The sequence below is a fragment of the Procambarus clarkii genome, chromosome 90 (genome assembly GCF_040958095.1).
Source record: "Procambarus clarkii isolate CNS0578487 chromosome 90, FALCON_Pclarkii_2.0, whole genome shotgun sequence".
Taxonomy (NCBI): domain Eukaryota; kingdom Metazoa; phylum Arthropoda; class Malacostraca; order Decapoda; family Cambaridae; genus Procambarus; species Procambarus clarkii.
In genome coordinates, this window is record NC_091239.1 from 13,628,179 (window position 1) to 13,650,603 (window position 22,425).

Genomic DNA, 22,425 nt, shown 5'->3' on the forward strand with positions numbered 1-22,425 from the left:
GTGTGTGTGTGTGTGTGTGTGTGTGTGTGTGTGGACGTGACAGTTTGTCTAAATGTGTGAGTGTGTGTGTGTGTGTGTGTACTCAGCTATATGTACTTAACTGGTCCGATCACTATGTTTCCTGCCACATATGTAAAGGAATATGTGTCGACAGAACACATATTTTTATTATCATTCCTCTCTAGAACAACACAACACATTTTGACGTTTAAATCCACCAACGGACAACATACGATGTATTAAAAATATATAACAAACATATGTATTAAATAACATTGTATTTGGGGAGTCAATAAGGTTAGGGTGGAGTAAGGTCACGTCCATATGATAACGAACTGAGGTCACTTGAATATACCACTGTTTCTTGACCTTCTTTAGAACTTCCTCATACTCCTACCTTGAGGTTACCTTGAGGTGCTTCCGGGGCTTAGTGTCCCCGCGGCCCGGTCGTCGACCAGGCCTCCTGGTTGCCGGACTGATCAACCAGGCTGTTAGACGCGGCTGCTCGCAGCCTGACGTATGTTGTGTCCTGATTTAAGCCAGAGAATTGAAGCGTTTATCTTCAGGGGAAGCTTATCTTCTCTGTAAAGCATCACAGGTTTATCCGGATCGTCTAATGTAGCGGAGAGAGAGCGTCTTCTGTTCCTTAGGAGCTGTAAGGAGAGTTCGATTGTGGTTTGATATAGAACTACAGCGTCTAGCGGGATAGTTGTAGGAGACAGCGTAGCTGATACTGGTTGCTGATAGTGGGTATCAGCAGACAGGTGATCTGCGGGTGCAGGTGGAGAGACATTGGTGTCAGAAACTAGGGTCGTAGTAGTAGCTAAAGTGTGGAGGATTTCTTCTTGAACTGTAAATGTTGGGAGGTCATTTAAGGCGTACAGGATGTTCAGAATTCGTACGGATTTCTTGTAGTTTGGGTCTGCTATCTTCTGAGCGAGGTGCGTGACTGTGAAGATGGTGCTGTTCACGGTGTTGGGAGCAGGCAACTGCTCCCAACAGTCTTTAGCAGTCTCCGTGGCGTAGTGGTAAGACACTCGCCTGGCGTTCCGCGAGGGCTGTGTCCTGGGTTCGTATCCTGGCCGGGGAGGATTTACTGGGCGCAAATCCTTAACTGTAGCCTCTGTTTTACTAGTGTGGGGATTGGTCAACATACTTCAGCCACGTTATTGTGACTTCTCGTCTGCATGTACGGACACTTGGCCTGGACGGTAGAGCGACGGTCTCGCTTCATGCAGGTCGGCATTCAATCCCCCGACCGTCCACAAGTGGTTGGGCACCATTTCTTTCCTTCGTTCCATACCAAGACGGTGTGGCTTGGCGATTTCTCCTGATAATTCCCTTTCCCTCTGAAGTGGCACTTTTTGAAACATCTGAAGGGTTATTAAGACCGTCACGCCAGGCTTAATGACCAATCAGCAGGTATTTTTTAGCCCTTAACATGTCCAGGACAAAGGTAAATCCAGAATTTACCTGACTATCTCTCTAGTGGCCTCGACGGGGCCAGCATGGCCCTGACAGGCCTTTGACAGGCCTTTGACAAGCTTGTCAAATGTGACTCAAATGTTGCAACATAATTATTTGACATTAAAGTTATGATTTTTGTATAAATAACTGAGTGTATATATATATATATATATATATATATATATATATATATATATATATATATATATATATATATATATATATATATATATATGAGAACAAGCCTGAATGGTCCCCAGGACCATATATATATATATATATATATTGAAGTTTGACAGATGATATGAAATAATCAGGATGCAACTTCAGTTCAGATGATAGAGTGAATGTGAAGATAATTTAGCGTGATGAATGTCCAGAAGTGTGAGAAGAGTGACAGAGACCCCAGCCACACACACAAAGCCCAGTAGCGTGATGGAACAAATGAACAAACCGACAAGGGCGATTTGCTTATGACTTTGACCATGTCGTAGCTCAGTCGATTAAGGCAGCGTCTGGGATGCTCTCGGACGCAGGTTCGAATCCTCGGCACGGCCCTTGTGGATTTGTTCAGATCCCAGTTCATCCTTTCTTGGTGCATGGGAGTGTTATAGAACATTATCCTGGGGAGAAAAACAGCAAATATTCTTGATTTTAGAAGAATATTTGGAGTAAGAAGAGAATATTTGGAGTAAGAAGAGAATATTTGGAGTAAGAAGAGAATATTTGGAGTAAGAAGAGAATATTTGGAGTAAGAAGAGAATATTTGGAGTAAAAAGAGAATATTTGGAGTAAAAAGAGAATATTTGGAGTAAAAAGAGAATATTTGGAGTAAAAAGAGAATATTTGAAGTAAAAAGAGAATATTTGGAGTAAGAAGAGAATATTTAATGAGGAATTAGAGGCTAAGATGACTATATATTACAATAGGAAGTGTTAGCAAGGGTTGTTGTGTTAGATTCAGCTACTGGGAACACGAAGGTGCAAGTAGCACAGGCTATGGTGAGCCCCATCGTACTCACCTGGCACAGGAGATGTTAGCAAGGGGATAATGGGACTATAATATAGCATAGTGTGTGGTGGTAATGAGAGACCACCAAGTAAGGAGCAGCAGTAACTAAGGGAAGTGTTTACTGGCAGACGGAGCCAGACAGGAAGAAGGGAAGTGTTTACTGGCAGACGGAGCCAGACAGGAAGAAGGGAAGTGTTTACTGGCAGACGGAGCCAGACAGGAAGAAGGGAAGTGTTTACTGGCAGACGGAGGCAGACAGGAAGACAGCTGAAGGCAGCTGCGTGTCTGCTGGAGGTCGGTGTCTGCCGGATGGCACTCCTGGCTGCCAACAACTGTATCATGTCAACTCAGGGTGCCACGCCGCTACAGTCTGCTGCATAGGTAAGTTCACCGTGATAATGTTACACACCTGAAGGTTACAGGTGTGTAACCGGTGGTGTGTTGATGTCTGCACCAACGGCAATTGTATTTGCATTGTAGGTGGTTATCGTAACCACCTACAATGATCTGGTTGTTGGAAGACTGTTGCCCTGTCACAAGGCGTTATCTTAACAGCACCAACTATGCTGATAAGCCAAGACCTCACAATATTTACTGCTTCTTAATATCACCAAAATAAAATAAGGATTAACAATACAATAAGTGTGAGGAAGCAATTGACAATAGCCGTATGAGTCTCCCTGAGCCCAAACGTTGGCAAAATGTTGAAAAATTAACTTTCCAAAAATCATTTTAAACATTACAATAGGCCTTAGGCACGTTGTTACAAGACGCGTTACGCTGAATCACTCTTGAGCATCTTCGGAGGCAGAGAGTGTAAACAAACTGTCAGGGTAGACAGTGCTATACACTCCTTGTAGGATGAGGATAGGGTAAGTCCCTTACCTTGTCCAGAGAACAAGGTAATCTTCCCCTACACTCTCACTGGACCAAGCACATTCGTCTATTACTTAACAAGGGAATTACACATTTCAGAGACGAGCAAGAAGCAAGCAAAGAGAGAAGTGGAAGCCTTCAAGTCATCTCAACTTCACAATAAGAAAAAGCAAGAAAATGCTTCACTTGTTTTAACAAAGACAATTAACTACTGGAGAAAACTCTTCAAGCAAGAAGACAACATTTCCCGCCAAAACAACTTGGAACAGATAAACAAAAGACAAACAAGAGATAAGAAGTCTCACGGAAGATTGGAACACGACACAAGAGATAAGAAGTCTCACGGAAGATTGGAACACGACACAAGAGATAAGAAGTCTCACGGAAGATTGGAACACGACACAAGAGATAAGAAGTCTCACGGAAGATTGGAACACGATACAAGAGATAAGAAGTCTCACGGAAGATTGGAACACGACACAAGAGATAAGAAGTCTCACGCAAGATACGACACAAAACAGCTGATGAAAGAGGAAAGGATCCAGATCCAACTGAAGAAACAAAACAGAGGAACAAGAAGAGAAACAAATAGTCAAGAAAATACTCTAAAGAAAACAGGAAGAGCTCCGAGACGAAGAAGAATTAGAGGAGTGAGAGAGAGAAACAAAGATGGCGGAACTCACCAGAGTAAAGATCAGAAGGTTATGAGAGGTCTTACGATCTCTAGAGGACACGGAGGTCTTACGATCTCTAGAGGATACGGAGGTCTTACGATCTCTAGAGGATACGGAGGTCTTAAGATGTCTAGAGGACACGGAGGACTTAAGACCAACAAAGAACACGGAGGACTTAAGACCAACAGAGAACACGGAGGACTTAAGACCAACAGAGAACACGGAGGACTTAAGACCAACAAAGAACACGGAGGACTTAAGACCAACAAAGAACACGGAGGACTTAAGACCAACAGAGAACACGGAAGACTTAAGACCAACAGAGAACACGGAGGACTTAAGACCAACAAAGAACACGGAGGACTTAAGACCAACAGAGAACACGGAGGACTTAAGACCAACAGAGAACACGGAGGACTTAAGACCAACAAAGAACACGGAGGACTTAAGACCAACAGAGAACATGGAGGACTTAAGACCAACAGAGAACACGGAGGACTTAAGACCAACAGAGAACACGAAGGACTTAAGACCAACAGAGAACACGGAGGACTTAAGACCAACAGAGAACACGGAGGACTTAAGACCAACAGAGAACACGGAGGACTTAAGACCAACAGAGAACACGGAGGACTTAAGACCAACAGAGAACACGGAGGACTTAAGACCAACAAAGAACACGGAGGACTTAAGACCAACAGAGAACACGGAGGACTTAAGACCAACAAAGAACACGGAGGACTTAAGACCAACAGAGAACACGGAGGACTTAAGACCAACAGAGAACACGGAGGACTTAAGACCAACAGAGAACACGGAGGACTTAAGACCAACAAAGAACACGGAGGACTTAAGACCAACAGAGAACACGGAGGACTTAAGACCAACAGAGAACACGGAGGACTTAAGACCAACAGAGAACATGGAGGACTTAAGACCAACAGAGAACACGGAGGACTTAAGACCAACAAAGAACACGGAGGACTTAAGACCAACAGAGAACACGGAGGACTTAAGACCAACAGAGAACACGGAGGACTTAAGACCAACAGAGAACACGGAGGACTTAAGACCAACAGAGAACATGGAGGACTTAAGACCAACAGAGAACACGGAGGACTTAAGACCAACAGAGAACACGGAGGACTTAAGACCAACAGAGAACACGGAGGACTTAAGACCAACAGAGAACACGGAGGACTTAAGACCAACAGAGAACATGGAGGACTTAAGACCAACAGAGAACACGGAGGACTTAAGACCAACAAAGAACAAACAAACCAGAAACAAAAACAGCGAGACACAGACAAAAGAACAAAGATAAAAATAATCAACAAACAAGCAAAACAAGGAAACAAAAACAACCACAAGAACAACAGCGAAAAGAAACAAATAATTAACAAACACAATAAAGTTGTGGCAAAAAAAAAACATAAAAATGGAAAAATGAAAAAACTTCAAAAGGACAAAAAAATAGAAAAAATAAACAAGAAAAAAATACAAAATAAAACAAAAAATAAAAGAAAGAAAATAAAAACAAATCGAAGACAAAAACATAATTACAAAAGTCAAATTTTAAGACAAAATGAGAACCAGAGAAAACGGAAACACGGCGACCAAAGAAAACGGAAACTGAGAAAAGAAGGAAAACGGAAACACAGCAACCAAAGAAAACGGAAACTGAGAAAAGAAGGAAAACGGAAACACAGCAACCAAAGAAAACGGAAACTGAGAAAAGAGGGAAAACGGAAGCACAGAAACCAAAGAAAACGGAAACTCAGAAAAGAGGGAAAACGGAAGCACAGCAACCAAAGAAAACGGAAATTGAGAAAAGATGGAAAACGGAAACACGGCAACCAAAGAAAACGGAAACTGAGAAAAGAAGGAAAACGGAAACACAGCAACCAAAGAAAACGGAAACTGAGAAAAGAAGGAAAACGGAAACACAGCAACCAAAGAAAACGGAAACTGAGAAAAGAAGGAAAACGGAAACACAGCAACCAAAGAAAACGGAAACTGAGAAAAGAAGGAAAACGGAAGCACAGAAACCAAAGAAAACGGAAGCACAGAAACCAAAGAAAACCGAAACTGGGAAAAGAAAGAAAACGGAAGCACAGAAACCAAATAAAACGGAAGCACAGAAACCAAAGAAAACAGAAGTACGGAAACCAAAGAAAATGGAAGGACAGAAACCAAAGAAAACGGAAGCACAGAAACCAAAGAAAACGGAAAGAGTGGCCCCACAGTCAAGAAAGTCTGAAGAAAGCGGGAAGCAGAGAAGACAACAGAGGGAATAAGACAGAGAATGAGAGGTTGTGCAGACACCTGGGGGTCTGGTGTCTGGGTCTGCGGGGTCTGTGTGTGGTCACAGCAGACCACTGTCACCTTAAGCCTAAAGTACTCACACACAAGACGTGTGCAGACAAGTCCTGCATCTGCTGTCCGCACAGTAAGTCCCCTCCGGTTTGTTCACCATAATGCTCACACACACTTTAGTATTATTACTTCACTATAAACTCAAGGAAATGTCTTATATCAAATACTAAGAATAAGTCACAATAGCGGGGCCGAAACACATGAGGCAAGACGTTTCGCTCCGTCTTGAATACCACTTGACAATGGTCCAAGATGGACCGAAACGTCGCCACCTTCGCTCATGTGAGAGGGGGGGGGGGAGGGGGAGGGAGGGTGTTATACATTAGATAATACATTAATATACAAATAATGACCATTGAGATGTGTTTAACTTGACAACAGAGGGCCCAGAGGTGTCAAGTCCCTGGCCTACAGTTGACAGGTGTCCGTCAAGAGCCTCAGGGTGTAGAGGGAGGGTGTTATACATTAGATAATACTTTAATATACAAATAATGACCATTGAGATGTGTTTAACTTGACAACAGAGGGCCCAGAGGTGTCAAGCCCCTGGCCTACAGTTGACAGGTGTCCGTCAAGAGCCTCAGGGTGTAAGAGACTCACTACACCTCCTCCAGCAGGGTGTAGAGAAGGCGAAGAGTGTCGGGAGTGTGGCGGGAAGTGTAAGACACAATGTGAGGAGAAGAAGGAGCAAGAAATAGGCCTTGACTGTGAAGGGAAGGGTTGCAAATGTTGCAAGAAGATCACACCAAGAGCTTGCAAGAGCACCAAGAGGTGTAAGAGAGAGGGAGGAAGGTGTACCAAGAAGAAGGAGTGTAAGACTGGGGTGTCTACACCTCGCGGCTGTAACAAGGGAACATGTGTCTGTTGTATCAGTAAGTGATCATCCATCTTCACATCTTGTTGTTGTTGTTGTTGTATTAGATGTATTTACTCAGTCTGTAATGTCCTTGTAGCTCGGGGCTGTAGTGAACCTGTAAGTAATCTTCAGAACTTCTTTATTATCTTTGTTATCTAATTGTTATATTACTGTATAAGTCTACATCTATAAATACATTACTGTATAAGTCTACATCTATAAATACATTACTGTATAAGTCTACATCTATAAATACATTACTGTATAAGTCTACATCTAAATATACATTACTGTATAAGTCTACATCTATAAATACATTACTGTATAAGTCTACATCTAAATATACATTACTGTATAAGTCTACATCTAAATATACATTACTGTATAAGTCTACATCTATAGATACATTACTGTATAAGTCTACATCTATAGATACATTACTGTATAAGTCTACATCTATAAATACATTACTGTATAAGTCTACATCTATAGATACATTACTGTATAAGTCTACATCTATAGATACATTACTGTATTAGTCTACATCTATATATATATATATATATATATATATATATATATATATATATATATATATATATATATATATATATATATATATATATATATATATAAAGTAGTGAGTATAGATATATAAGTGTGCATCTAAAGATACATTACTGCATTTATTTGCGTGCACTCTGTGTGCACGCAACAGAGTGCAGACAGACGGAGGAGTGCCAGGAGCGTGCGGGCAAGTGCCAACTCAAGTGCTCTAAGGGAGAACAAGTGCTCCGTCAGGGGTGCCAAGGCAAGAGTTGCCATTGCTGCTACAGGAGCAAGTGTCGCCAGTCGCCATGTTGCCAGCGAGCAGGGGGGCGCTGTCTCCCTTCCCCCAACCATTGCCACAACGGCTATGTCCATGGTTGCTCGTGCAAGGGAAGCACATGTAAATGTTGCAAACCACGTAAGTCACTCCCTCTCTCAACATGTATACATGCCTTATGAGTATACATAACTTCCTATACAAGTATACATAATGATGGGGCTTCAGGTAATAAGGGGAAACTACCCAAGATGGGAAGGTTTAGACCCTCCCATGGGTCTAAAGGACGAAGGACTTGATCTAAGAGGTAATATGGAGGCAGTTAGATGGGATCGAACTTGCGTGACTTTTTAAGATATTGTCTGAAATATAATGCGATATTCTTCAATTATTTTGTTACTATATTTTTTTTCCTGTAGCTCAACCGAGAGGTAAATCTACATCTACCTGGTGTACAACTTTATCTACGGGTACATCTACCCCTGCTTCATCTACAACTGTGGCTACAGGTACATCTACCCCTGCTTCATCTACAACTGTGGCTACAGGGACATCTACCCCTGCTTCATCTACAACTGTGGCTACAGGTACATCTACCCCTGCTTCATCTACAACTGTGGCTACAGGTACATCTACCCCTGCTTCATCTACAACTGTGTCTACTGGGACATCTACCCCTGCTTCATCTACAACTGTGGCTACAGGTACATCTACCCCTGCTTCATCTACAACTGTGGCTACAGGTACATCTACCCCTGCTTCATCTACAACTGTGGCTACAAGGACATCTACCTCTGCTTCATCTACAACTGTGGCTACAGGGACATCTACCCCTGCTTCATCTACAACTGTGGCTACAGGGACATCTACCTCTGCTTCATCTACAACTGTGGCTACAGGTACATCTACCCCTGCTTCATCTACAACTGTGGCTACAGGGACATCTACCCCTGCCTCGTCTACAACTGTGGCTACAGGTACATCTACCCCTGCTTCATCTACAACTGTGGCTACAGGGACATCTACCCCTGCTTCATCTACAACTGTGGCTACAGGGACATCTACCCCTGCTTCATCTACAACTGTGGCTACGGGGACATCTACCCCTGCTTCATCTACAACTGTGTCTACGGGTACATCTACTGTAGCCTCGGTTACAGTACTATCTACGACAACAGAAGTGACTCCGTCTCCATCATTAGCTACAACAACCACTACAATAACTACAGAACCACCCACTGCAGAACCACCCACTGCAGAACCACCCACTGCAGAACCACCCACTGCAGAACCACCCACTACAGAACCACCGACTGCAGAACCACCCACTGCAGCACCACCCACTGCAGCACCACCCACTGCAGAACCACCCACTTCAGAACAACCCACTGCAGCACCACCCACTGCAGAACCACCCACTGCAGAACCACCCACTTCAGAACAACCCACTGCAGCACCACCCACTGCAGAACCACCCACTGCAGCACCACCCACTGCAGCACCACCCACTTCAGAACCACCCACTGCAGAACCACCCACTTCAGAACCACCCACTGCAGAACCACCCACTTCAGAACCACCCACTGCAGAACCACCCACTGCAGCACCACCCACTCTACCACCCACTACAACAACTTCAGAACCACCCACTCCAGAACCACCCACTCCAGAACCACCCACTGCAGAACCACCCACTGCAGAACCACCCACTGTAGAACCACCCACTGCAGAACCACCCACTGCAGAACCACCCACTGCAGAACCACCCACTGTAGAACCACCCACTGCAGAACCACCCACTGCAGCACCACCCACTGCAGAACCACCCACTGCAGAACCACCCACTGCAGAACCACCCACTGCAGCACCACCAATTCCAGAACCACCCACTCTACCACCCACTACAACAACTTCAGAACCACCCACTCCAGAACCACCCACTGCAGCACCACCTATTCCAGAACCACCCACTCTACCTTCCACTACAACAACTTCAGAACCACCCACTGCAGAACCACCCACTGCAGAACCACCCACTGCAGAACCACCCACTGCAGAACCACCCACTGCAGAACCACCCACTCTACCACCCACTACAACAACTTCAGAACCACCCACTGCAGAACCACCCACTGCAGCACCACCTATTCCAGAACCACCCACTCTACCATCCACTACAACAACTTCAGAACCACCCACTCCAGAACCACCCACTCTACCACCCACTACAACAACTTCAGAACCACCCACTGCAGCACCACCTATTCCAGAACCACCCACTCTACCACCCACTACAACAACTTCAGAACCACCCACTCCAGAACCACCCACTGCAGCACCACCTATTCCAGAACCACCCACTCTACCATCCACTACAACAACTTCAGAACCACCCACTCCAGAACCACCCACTGCAGAACCACCCACTGCAGAACCACCCACTCTACCATCCACTACAACAACTTCAGAACCACCCACTCCAGAACCACCCACTGCAGAACCACCCACTGCAGAACCACCCACTGCAGCACCACCTATTCCAGAACCACCCACTGCAGAACCACCCACTGCAGCACCACCTATTCCAGAACCACCCACTGCAGAACCACCCACTGCAGAACCACCCACTGCAGCACCACCTATTCCAGAACCACCCACTCTACCATCCACTACAACAACTTCAGAACCACCCACTCCAGAACCACCCACTGCAGCACCACCCACTGCAGAGCCACCCACTGCAGCACCACCTATTCCAGAACCACCCACTGCAGAACCACCTATTCCAGAACCACCCACTCTACCTTCCACTACAACAACTTCAGAACCACCAACTCCAGAACCACCCACTGCAGAACCACCCACTGCAGAACCACCCACTGCAGCACCACCTATTCCAGAACCACCCACTCTACCATCCACTACAACAACTTCAGAACCACCCACTCCAGAACCACCCACTGCAGCACCACCCACTGCAGAGCCACCCACTGCAGCACCACCTATTCCAGAACCACCCACTGCAGAACCACCTATTCCAGAACCACCCACTCTACCTTCCACTACAACAACTTCAGAACCACCAACTCCAGAACCACCCACTGCAGAACCACCTATTCCAGAACCACCCACTCTACCATCCACTACAACAACTTCAGAACCACCAACTCCAGAACCACCCACTCCAGAACCACCCATAACCACCACAACAACTGAAACCACCCCCACAACACCTGAAACAACCACCGGGTAGATCCCAGGTACAACATGTATGCCCACGTGCCCTGACGTACCCACTATTGCACGTACTGGAGATCTGGGCGTTCGTGTACGAACCTCTGTCCTCTTGAAGTCACGCGGCCCTGGCGTAGGCTTCGTCATGGACTCTATATATTATATAGAGTTCATGGACTCTATATATTATATAGAGTTCATGGACTCTATATATTATATAGAGTTCATGACGTCATGTTATATATATATTCCTGTGTAAATATTTAGTTAATAGGTTCAATATGTATTAAAATTGTACTGAATGTTAAAACTTTGAATCAAAATGTTAAAACTTTGCATTAAAATTATTATAACTTTCGGTTGAATTTATTTTATTTCATGTGTCGTGTATTGTAATTGGTATTGTTAATTATTTTGATTCTGATATATTTTTATTTATATATTCGTCTCTCAGTGTACAATTTGGCGCGAAAAATAAAGCATTTGGCGCGAAAATAAAGAAACTGGCGGGAAAAGAAAGAAACTACATACATACATACATACATACATACATACATACATACATACATACATACATACATACATACATACATACATATAAAGTGACAAACAGCATGAGGATAAAGTTAAGAGTTGTAGAAGTTGAGAAAACAGGAGACAGGAAGTGAAAGTTTCCATCAAGTCAGTGAGGCTACAGTTCAGGCAAGCTACTTGACTGCTCATGTGATGTGTCTTTGAAGCATTTCTCGGAAGGCCACTTTATATAAAAATACACCTTGATGTCTTCAGAATTTGCTCGCCCGGAGAAACGTCGAGCTTGTGTGTGTGTGTGTGCGTGTGTGTGTGTATGTGCGTGTGTGTGTGTGTGTGTGCGTGTGTGTGTGTGTGTGTGCGAGGCTTGCGCGCTAGGCTTGCGTGTGAGACTTACACACACACACACACACACACACACACACACACACACACACACACACACACACACCTCACAAGAAATACAGTTTCTAAAAGGAGCAGAGAATATTAACAGTCAACTCAAAGTATAATATTTTACATTACAATTTATGGAAGTACAAATATAACTTATACAGCAACACAACCTATAATTTCTATGTGTTGATGAAGGTATGCAGGCAACAGCAGACCTCATGAACACTAGAAATAACTGCTGATGATATCTTAGTAAAATTTGTATTACAAATTCCTCTTGAATAAGAGCTCTTTTTCCACAAATGATGATTAGAAAAGCTAATGCGGTAACTATATTAAAAGAAAAATAACTTACCGGCAAAGAAAAAACAAATTTGGTGGCACAGTTTTACGGCTTTGAGATGAAACTACAGTTTATTCAAGGAGTAATTTACAGAGACTTCTATCCTACTCTCCAACCTGGAAACCAAGACATACCTAAATTTTATGCTGAAATAAACACGGAAAATTAACGCAGAAAGATTGCTAGGCTAAGGAATGAGTCTGACGAAAGATATACTGACTTACAACACCCCCAGGGAAGGATTCCTCCGCTTTCAAGCCTAAATGTTGGCACATTGTATCAATGCCTGGCACCCCATTACCCCAGAATGGAGTGTTGTTTATATAAACTCACGCCCTTGTCTGTAAACAGCTCATTTTTCTGCAATGAACGGTTCGATCGAGACTCAAAGTTACCGAAACTCAAGACTCTGATTCAGGGCGACGCCTAGTATCAGGAAGCATGATAAGTTATTATTATTTCATAGCAAAATCAGTTGGAGCAGCAATGCGAGGATTTGAACCAGCGTCCTGGCGATTATCAGATAAAACTCTTAACCCACTAGGCCACGACAGAACAAAATCTAATCAACGTGAATCTACTCAGACTGGAGGCCTCAGCTGGTGCCACAACCAGGTTAAGGCGCGCGTCTGGTGCTCAACAGGACGCTGGTTCGAATCCCTGCACTGCTGCAGGGATTTTCTCATTTATAGCCCACGCCATTGTGGTTTATTTGTAGTATTATTGTATTTACGAGAGCTTGGCCCCAGAGGAGGAGGAGGGCGGTTTTTTTCATAATTCACATCTTGTAGAATCATATGCAATTTGGCCAGCGATAGGAAATGAGTTTGATACACACCTGGTCTAGAACATTTACTCACCTGGTCTAGAGCATTCACACACCTGACCAAGAACATTTACACACCTGTCCAAGAACATTTACACACCTGACCAAGAACATTTACACACCTGTCCAAGAACATTTACACACCTGACCAAGAACATTTACACACCTGACCAAGAACATTTACACACCTTTCCAAGAACATTTACACACCTGACCAAGAACATTTACACGCCTGGACTAGAACTCTAGATCCACGACCACTTTGAACAATAACTAGTTCAACTTTCACCTAAATTAACCTCATTTGCCAAAGTAGGCAGAGTGGTGGCCCGGCTACTTTGTAACCTTTTCCCCCACTACTGACAACTTCTGGTAATTACGGAACCGTTCCTCGTCATTAATTACTGTTCGCATTAACTGCCCGTAGTTGGTAGTTAACTAGATTGAACTTAACTCAAGTAGAAGCTAAAAACCTACCACTAGCAGTGATACAGTTTTACCAACGATCTAGACCATAGATAATGCTGATTTAGTTTGGCGGAAGGGTAATTAGGGGCAGCAAATAGCTTAGTTTATCAAATATACTCTCGTCCAGAACTGAAGTGATTGATGAAGATTAAGCCACCCCTAAGTAGGTCCTAAGTGGTAGATGTTTGGAGTTAATGTGAGAGTTGTTGTTGTTGTTTTAGATTCAGCTACTCGGAACTAACAGTTCCAAGTAGCACAGGCTATGGTGAGCCCGTAGTTGAGGCGAGAGACCTCGCCTTATATACCGCTTCAAAAAGTTTAAATTTGTTCATCTCTCTCGTGAATGGTTAGAATTCCCGCGCTAGGATTCAATTGGTGGCGCCATGTCATCCCCCGAAAATTCAAATTTGGCGCATGATCAGAAGATATTAGTAGATTTATTTATTTATTTATTTATTTATTTATTTATTTATTTATTTATTTATATACAAGAAGGTACATTGGGTTTGTGAGAATACAGAGCAAAGTATTTACAATCTTGTAAAGCCACTAGTACGCGCAGCGTTTCGGGCAGGTCCTTAATCTAACAGATAGTTTTAAGTAGGTAAATTCTAGCAGAATTAATAAAATGGTCGACTGGCTTTATCAATAACATGGCTACTCCTCCCTTCTCCCCCCCCCCCCCCCTTCTTCCCCATGCAAATGATCTCTCCCAAATCATTCAAAAAAAATTCAGCGAACTTCAAGCGTCATCTTGAGAGACGATTGGTCTAGAATTTCGATATCTAATCAGGTTCTTTCGTCGCCAGCTAGTTAGACAGTTGTAGACAGGTGACACATCTAAAAAATAAATTTGTCAATTTATTTTTAGATATACAGTAGAGTTAAATAAAGCTAGGAAAGTTTTCCTAGCTTTATTTAATAATTTCAATTTCTCTATGGAGAAAAACAATTTCTCCATAGAGAAATTGTTTTTATATCCTGTGCGCACCTGCAAGTCAGAAATATTTATGAGAAAATCAATCATTGTCATATATATAATTCTCTCTCTTTTTCTCTTTTATTTATTTATTTATTTTTTAACTAAGTCTTATTAGGGAATGTGCTAAAGTTCCCAATGAAAGTGCAAGCAAGAGTTGTTATCCTACATCAGCTCATTTGAAACCTGTCTAGAAACTTAATATTTGATGAGCTTTATTTTTTGTTATCCATTACGAATAAACTCAAAGTTAATAGTAAGCAACTATCAAGTAGGAAACAGGACGAGTGTAAGCTTCATACCTAGTCATAACAGACACGTATCAGACAGGAATTTGGGGCCTGACGGCTGAGTGGACAGCGTTCGGGGTTCGTAGTCCTAAGGGTCCGGGTTCGATTCCCGGCGGAGGCGGAAACAAATGGGCAGTTTCTTTCAACCTGATGTCCTGTTCACCTAGCAGCAAATAGATACCTGAAAGTTAAACAGCTGCTCTCTCTCTCTCTCTCTCTCTCTCTCTCTCTCTCTCTCTCTCTCTCTCTCTCTCTCTCTCTCTCTCTCTCTCTCTCTCTCTCTCTCTCTCTCTCTCTGTATATATATATATATATATATATATATATATATATATATATATATATATATATATATATTTACCTTCAAAATCCATACCAATATTTCGCCAACAAGATTCAGGCATTTCAACAATTCCTTTTCTCTCGTTCTGAAATTCCTGAAACTACAGCAGGAGCCGCTGGCCACAATTTTGTGTTTCTGAGTCTTTCTTCTCAGCGTATCACTTACGTGTCCCCACGGAGCCTGAAGCTCTCCAAAGGTACGTTACTGGTAAGGTCACCAGCCATGGCTCTCTCTCTCTCCTGGTCGCCTGGAGAGACGCTCAGACGGAAAGATAATAATTTCGTCTCCCGCTCAAAAAATCTATTTCCTTTTTGGGGTTTTCTGCGTCGCGATGCAAAAATAATTTAATAATTTTCTGCCGCGTCGACACTTTAGCTGCGTTCGGGTTCCGTGTGTGGGGGGGGGGAAGTGGAAGGTCCTGTAAATATTCTGGTAGAGAAGTTGTGTTTGGGATGGTTCTCTCTTTTGCTGTGGCTCTGTGTATCTTCCTTTCTGGGTCCCTCCTTCTGTGTGACTGCTCTCTTCTTCTGTTTGGCTGCTCTCTCCTTCTGTCTGGCGTCTCTCTCCTATCTGGTTGCTACCTCTCTTTCTGGCTTCCTTAGTCTATGTATTTGGTTTCCTCTCACTCTCTCTCTCTCTCTCTCTCTCTCTCTCTCTCTCTCTCTCTCTCTCTCTCTCTCTCTCTCTCTCTCTCTCTCTCTCTCTCTCTCTCTCTCTCTCTCTTGTCCTTCTATGAATCATACACCACACATCATGCACCATATATCATACGCAATGCATCATACAACATATACACCGTATACAATACACTGCACATATGTCATGCATCATAAACCGAATATCAATCACATGTATACACCACTCCCTGTACACGAAGTACAATACACCAAAACTGTATATACTGCACATCACACCATACACTGGAGACCATATACCAGACACAATATAGCACATACATTACACAACACGCGGTATAAACATACACACCATTTCTTGCATCGTGTATAATACACTATTCAAAACACTCGTTCGTGAGAATAGTCGCCAGAGGAATGCTCGCTCGTGGGAAGGTCGTCAATAGAATGATTCGTTGTTGTTGTTTAAGATCCAGCTGCTGGAAACAAAAAGTTTCAAGTAGCACGGACTATGGTGAGCCCGTAGCGAAACCAGAGGTTGATAGGCTTTAGCACAACACGAAACCGAAGATTGATAGGCTTCAGCACAACACGAAACCGAAGATTGATAGGCTTCAGCACAACACGAAACCGAAGATTGATAGGCTTCAGCACAACACGAAACCGAAGATTGATAGGCTTCAGCACAACACGAAACCAAACCCAGATCCTTTTGATAAGGATATCAAAAGTGACACCGACATTCCATCATTCTCCTTTACCAAAACATGAGAATTTTCTCTCCTTGCACACACCCATTTCTACTCCCCCCCTTAAATTCCACATTCCCTTTGGTATTGCACAGAACAGGAAAATTCTTCCTTTATTTTTTAGGTCTGGGCATCACAATGGAGGTATTTTCTTTTGTCTCTGCTCCCTCTGGTGACTATTACCTTTGATGTTGCTACGGGAGGAAATTACCTTCTCTATCTCTCCTGGTCAGGACGTTGTATATATGTTTCCCATCTCCAGAAACCATGGAATAGAAAGGGAAAAGAGAGACAGAGACACAAGGATAAAAAGAGGGAGAGAGAGAGAGAGAGAGAGAGAGAGAGAGAGAGAGAGAGAGAGAGAGAGAGAGAGAGAGAGAGAGAGAGAGAGAGACAGAGAGAGAGAGAGAGAGAGAGAGAGAGAGAGAGAGAGAGAGAGAGAGAGAGAGAGAGAGAGAGAGAGAGAGAGAGAGAGAGAGAGAGAGAGAGAGAGAGAGAAAGAGAGAGAGCAAAGTAGACCACAGCTAGGCGAGTACAAAGCATTAGAGAGACAGCTAAAGAATTATGTTAAAAATTATATTAAAAGTACATTATGCAATTTATGTTAACATGTTTAAATAATATATATATATATAGATTAAACTTTATTACAAGAAAAGAGTTACATATATGGTACACAGGAACATCTAATCCACAGGTGGATTTATATAGAAATAAATATATATATATATATATATATATATATATATATATATATATATTTACATACGTGTTTGTATCTATAAATATGTGAACATATGCATATATGTATGTATGAATACATAACCATCCGGCATATTTGAATATAACAGCTTGTAAGGTGGGCTATGGCGATATTAAACATACTCAGTCAACACTAAACACATTTAGACTAAACACAACGTTTATATTCATATCATAACACTTTAAACATCACTAAAAATTGTATTATAATTTGCGCGGACGCCATTTCTAACTTTAATATGTAGAGAGAATATGTGGGTTTAACATTAGGCGCTGAAATGAAGTTCCGTCTCTAAGCTTTTAAAGCCTAGCATTTTTAATATGTAATTTTATACTGTAAGACAGACTAAAAATATATATATTTAATAATGTGTAAAGACTTTTAACTGTTGCGCTTGATTAGGGGATTTAGATGAAGCAAACGATGTATTTCCTGATTATTGTTTTATGAAGAAAAGAAAATTTTTAGTTATTGTTTTGAAGTACGAAGCTTTCATCACGGGCACGGCAGCACTCTTTGGCAGTGGGGTTGGGACTCGCAACACTGCTGCCAGACGTGTCTCCTACCAATCAACGTATCTACTCAACCAATCAACGTTTTGTACTAACAGTATCTACTATTCAAATGACTTATCTACTAACAGCATCTACTAGTCAAATGACTTATATACTAACAGCATCTACTAGTCAAATGACTGATCTACTAACAGCATCTACTAGTCAAATGACTTATCTACTAACAGCATCTACTAGTCAAATGACTGATCTACTAACAGCATCTACTAGTCAAATGACTGATCTACTAACAGCATCTACTAGTCAAATGACTTATCTACTAAAAGCATCTACTAGTCAAATGACTTATCTACTAAAAGCATCTACTAGTCAAATGACTTATCTACTAAAAGCATCTACTAGTCAAATGACTGATCTACTAACAGCATCTACTAGTCAAATGACTTATCTACTAAAAGCATCTACTAGTCAAATGACTTATCTACTAACAGCATCTACTAGTCAAATGACTTATCTACTTACAGCATCTACTAGAAATAATGTTTATTAAATAATAATGCAGCCTTGTGACGTGTGTTTGTAAGTACTGTATTTTACCTGAATTTACCTGAGGGGCCACTGACACTAGTGGGAGCCTCTACGAGGACAGGAAGCCGGCGGCTTGTCGATGGTTCCACCGGCCCAATACATTTGTCGTTGCAATGATTACTGTCAATGTTTTGCTTGTTCCAGACAACTCCCACTGACCCATTAACTATGAAACTACCCATTTGATCCCCCCCCCCTTAAGATTGAATACCATCTTAGACTCAACCGAGAAAATTAATTATCACTAATGAGAATGTTAATTAACGCGTCAGAACTTAAATTATCCATAAAAAAAGCCTAAAAAAATTCTAAAAATGTGTTAAGTGGAAGAAGGACTTAAGGAACACAGCCGACTAGAGGAGAAAATATGGGAAGCGGGAACCAGAAATAATGGGGGAGGAGAGACTGGATAAAAGGAAAAGAACGTTAAGGGGAAGAGCAGGGAAGAGTAATGGGTGGGAGAGATGAACGATGCACTTAAACTCCCCCACCCCCCTTCCCTTTCTCCCCCTCTCCCCCGCCCCGCCGCTTTTACGAGCTCAAAAATTCGAGACAAAATTTTAAATTGAAAAATTAGGCTTCATCTGTAAGGAAATATGATTGGTGTCAGGCTTTTTATAGGCTTTGTTGGTGGTCAGGCTTTGTGGGTTGTCAGGCTTTGTGGGTGTTAGGCTTTGTGGGTGTTAGGCTTTGTGGGCTGTTAGGCTTTGTGGGCTGTTAGGCTTTGTGGGTGTCAGACTTTACAGGTTTCAGACTTTGCAGGTTTCAGACTTTACAGGTTTCAGACTTTCCAGGTTTCAGACTTTACAGGTTTCAGACTTTACAGGTTTCAGACTTTGCAGGTTTCAGACTTTGCAGGTTTCAGACTTTGCAGGTTTCAGACTTTGCAGGTTTCGACAGGTTCCCCACGTGAAGGCCCGGTTCCTGCACATCAAGCAACTGTCATTTTACCGTCAGTCAACAGCCGTCATCTTCCAGCCCATCAGGAAGCGACAACATCTCTGAACCAACAGCATCAGAACTTCTCGCCTCGAGTGGGACTCCAACTTGGGAGTATTTGCGCTCCTACTCGACAAAACTGAAGCTAAACAAGCGAACCAAGACAAAATCTTGAGAGTAACTCCCAGCGTCCTGTGGGGTGGATATTTTTGGCTGAATGTGATGGAAAAGTTCTCACTATACGCGAGTTTAGTTTTCTGAGGCTAATCTTAAGACTGTGAGCTATGTTGTGATGGTGAGGCAGTGAATGGTGTCGAGTACTGACTGTATTTTGTGATTGTGATCAATCTGACCCATCGCCGTTTTCACTGATTGGATTTTTTTCGGTATAAAAAGTCGTAATTTCAAATTTCAAATATGTGTAACGAACCGGAATTCCGCTCAAAAATAACGGTCAAGAGTCGTTTTTCCGACAGGCATCGTATTTTGAAAACTACTGGTCGTTTTGAGCAAACCAACTGCTTATAGTTTGTTCGGTCCAGAGGGAGATCTTCTTGATGGCTTCTACTCTATCTACACAACGGCTATTAGCAATTGAACGTTGCGTAGACAAGTTGAGGTCATTCAGGCGATTGAAGATGTCTGCCGGATAGTAAAGATACAGAAGGATCATTTAGCCTTCAGGGAGAGACCCCTGCATTTTCCTCACTTCATCTGATGCTTCTCAAAAAACTCATCCAAGAATCGGGATATAACTTACGCCTTCTTTGTGATTGCAAAGCCTTGCAAGAGAAGAACTTATCTTTCATTATCCTTGATATACCTAATACGTAATCAGTTGATTGTTCCAAATGTTGTTTCATGCTGGTGGAACTGCCCTTAATCTGCTGACTAACCTGGTCTCAAATGTTGATGCTCTTATCTGTAACTCTTCCCGTGATAACATCATTGGACAGACAGACATCCTCCACCTTCTTAGCTTCCACTGTTCCCTGAACTAGTTCCACCAGTTCCAATTCCTTACAAAATATTAACATGATGAGTGGAATTTTCCACCCCCCCCCCTTATCTATAGCTGCTGTCCACCTGTCCCCAGACGTACGAGTATCACATATACTTCTAAAAATTATTAACACATATTTCCTCAAACCACACACACACGTTCCAACATTTTCCGCACGAAACTTTAACCTCAAAAACAAATATAAAAATCTTTAGAAAAAACCCACATACAAAATTCTCATTATTATCTTTTAATGTAGAGAAATATATATATAGAAAATAACTATGAGTTTGTGCATAAGGGAAGAGGAATTATTAAGACCCGTGGAGTCACCTAGATTACCAGCACGATAAGGGAACAAATGGCAGAATTATGATAATGAGTGGTTGAGTAGATTGTCTGGCCTCTGATTGGTGGAGCGGAGAGGAGTGACCCTGGGAGGGGGGGGGGGATATTTGCGTATAAATGATCCCAGATGGTGGTGGAAAACTAGGAAGTGTGAGCCAGCTAGTGTGAAGAGTGTATCCGGCTAGTGTGAAGGGAGTAACCGGCTAGTGTGGGCCAGCTAGTGTGAAGGGTGTATCCGGCTAGTGTGAAGGGAGTAACCGGTTAGTGTGGCCAGCTAGTGTGAAGGGAGTATCCGGCTAGTGTGGGCCAGCTAGTCTAAATCTCAATTCGTTTTCAAGTTAAGAAATCTAGGGAATCGACAACCTTTTTTTCAATAATTTCATGAGTAGGGAAGGGGAAGTTACTGCTAGGCCCTACCTCTTCTTAATAGGATCAATATAACCTACCCTGGCTAGACTATGATCGTCTCATACCCGAGATCATTCACCGTGCAAAGTTTGGCGATGCTAGCAAGCACCTAGTCTCCAAGTGTGAATTCGGTTCAAAAATAACGCAGGAGGGTTTGGGCAAAATATGACCCATCGCCGTTTTCAGTAATTGGCATATTTTCGGTATAAAAAGTCGGAATTTCAAACTGCAAATATGTGCAGAGAGCCAGAATTTGGCTCCAAAATATGGCTCAGGAGTCGGATTTGGGATATTTTGAAAACTGCAGGGGGGTTTGGGCAAAATATGACCCATCGCCGTTTTCAGTAATTGGCATATTTTCGGTATAAAAAGTCGGAATTTCAAACTGCAAATATGTGCAGAGAGCCAGAATTTGGCTCCAAAATATGGCTCAGTAGTCGGATTTGGGATATTTGGGATATTTTGAAAACTGTAGGGGGGTTTGGGCAAAATGTGACCTATCGCCGTTTTCAGTAATTAGCATATTTTCGGTATAAAAAGTCGTAATTTCAAACTCCAAATAAGTGCAGAGAGCCAGAATTTGGTTCCAAAATATGGCTCAGGAGTCAGATTTGGGATATTTTGAAAACTGCAGGGGGGTTTGGGCAAAATGTGACCCATCGCTGTTTTCAGTAATTGGCATATTTTCGGTATAAAAAGTCGTAATTTCAAACTCCAAATATGTGCAGTGAGTCAGAATTCGGTTGCTCTTTGTCATTTTGTCATTTTTTTGGGTCGCTTCCTTAGTGACGTCTTGTTCTTGAAGCGCCCACTAGCCATTAATAATAATAATAATAATAATAATGCTCACCGCCACACAAAGACCACATACCCCGCCCCACCTCACCCTCCAGATGTTTACCGCGCAAAGAAAACGGCGGGAAAAAAATTTGGCGCCACTTCACATTGTACCGCTCCGTCTATTGTCTCTTATGCCTTTGT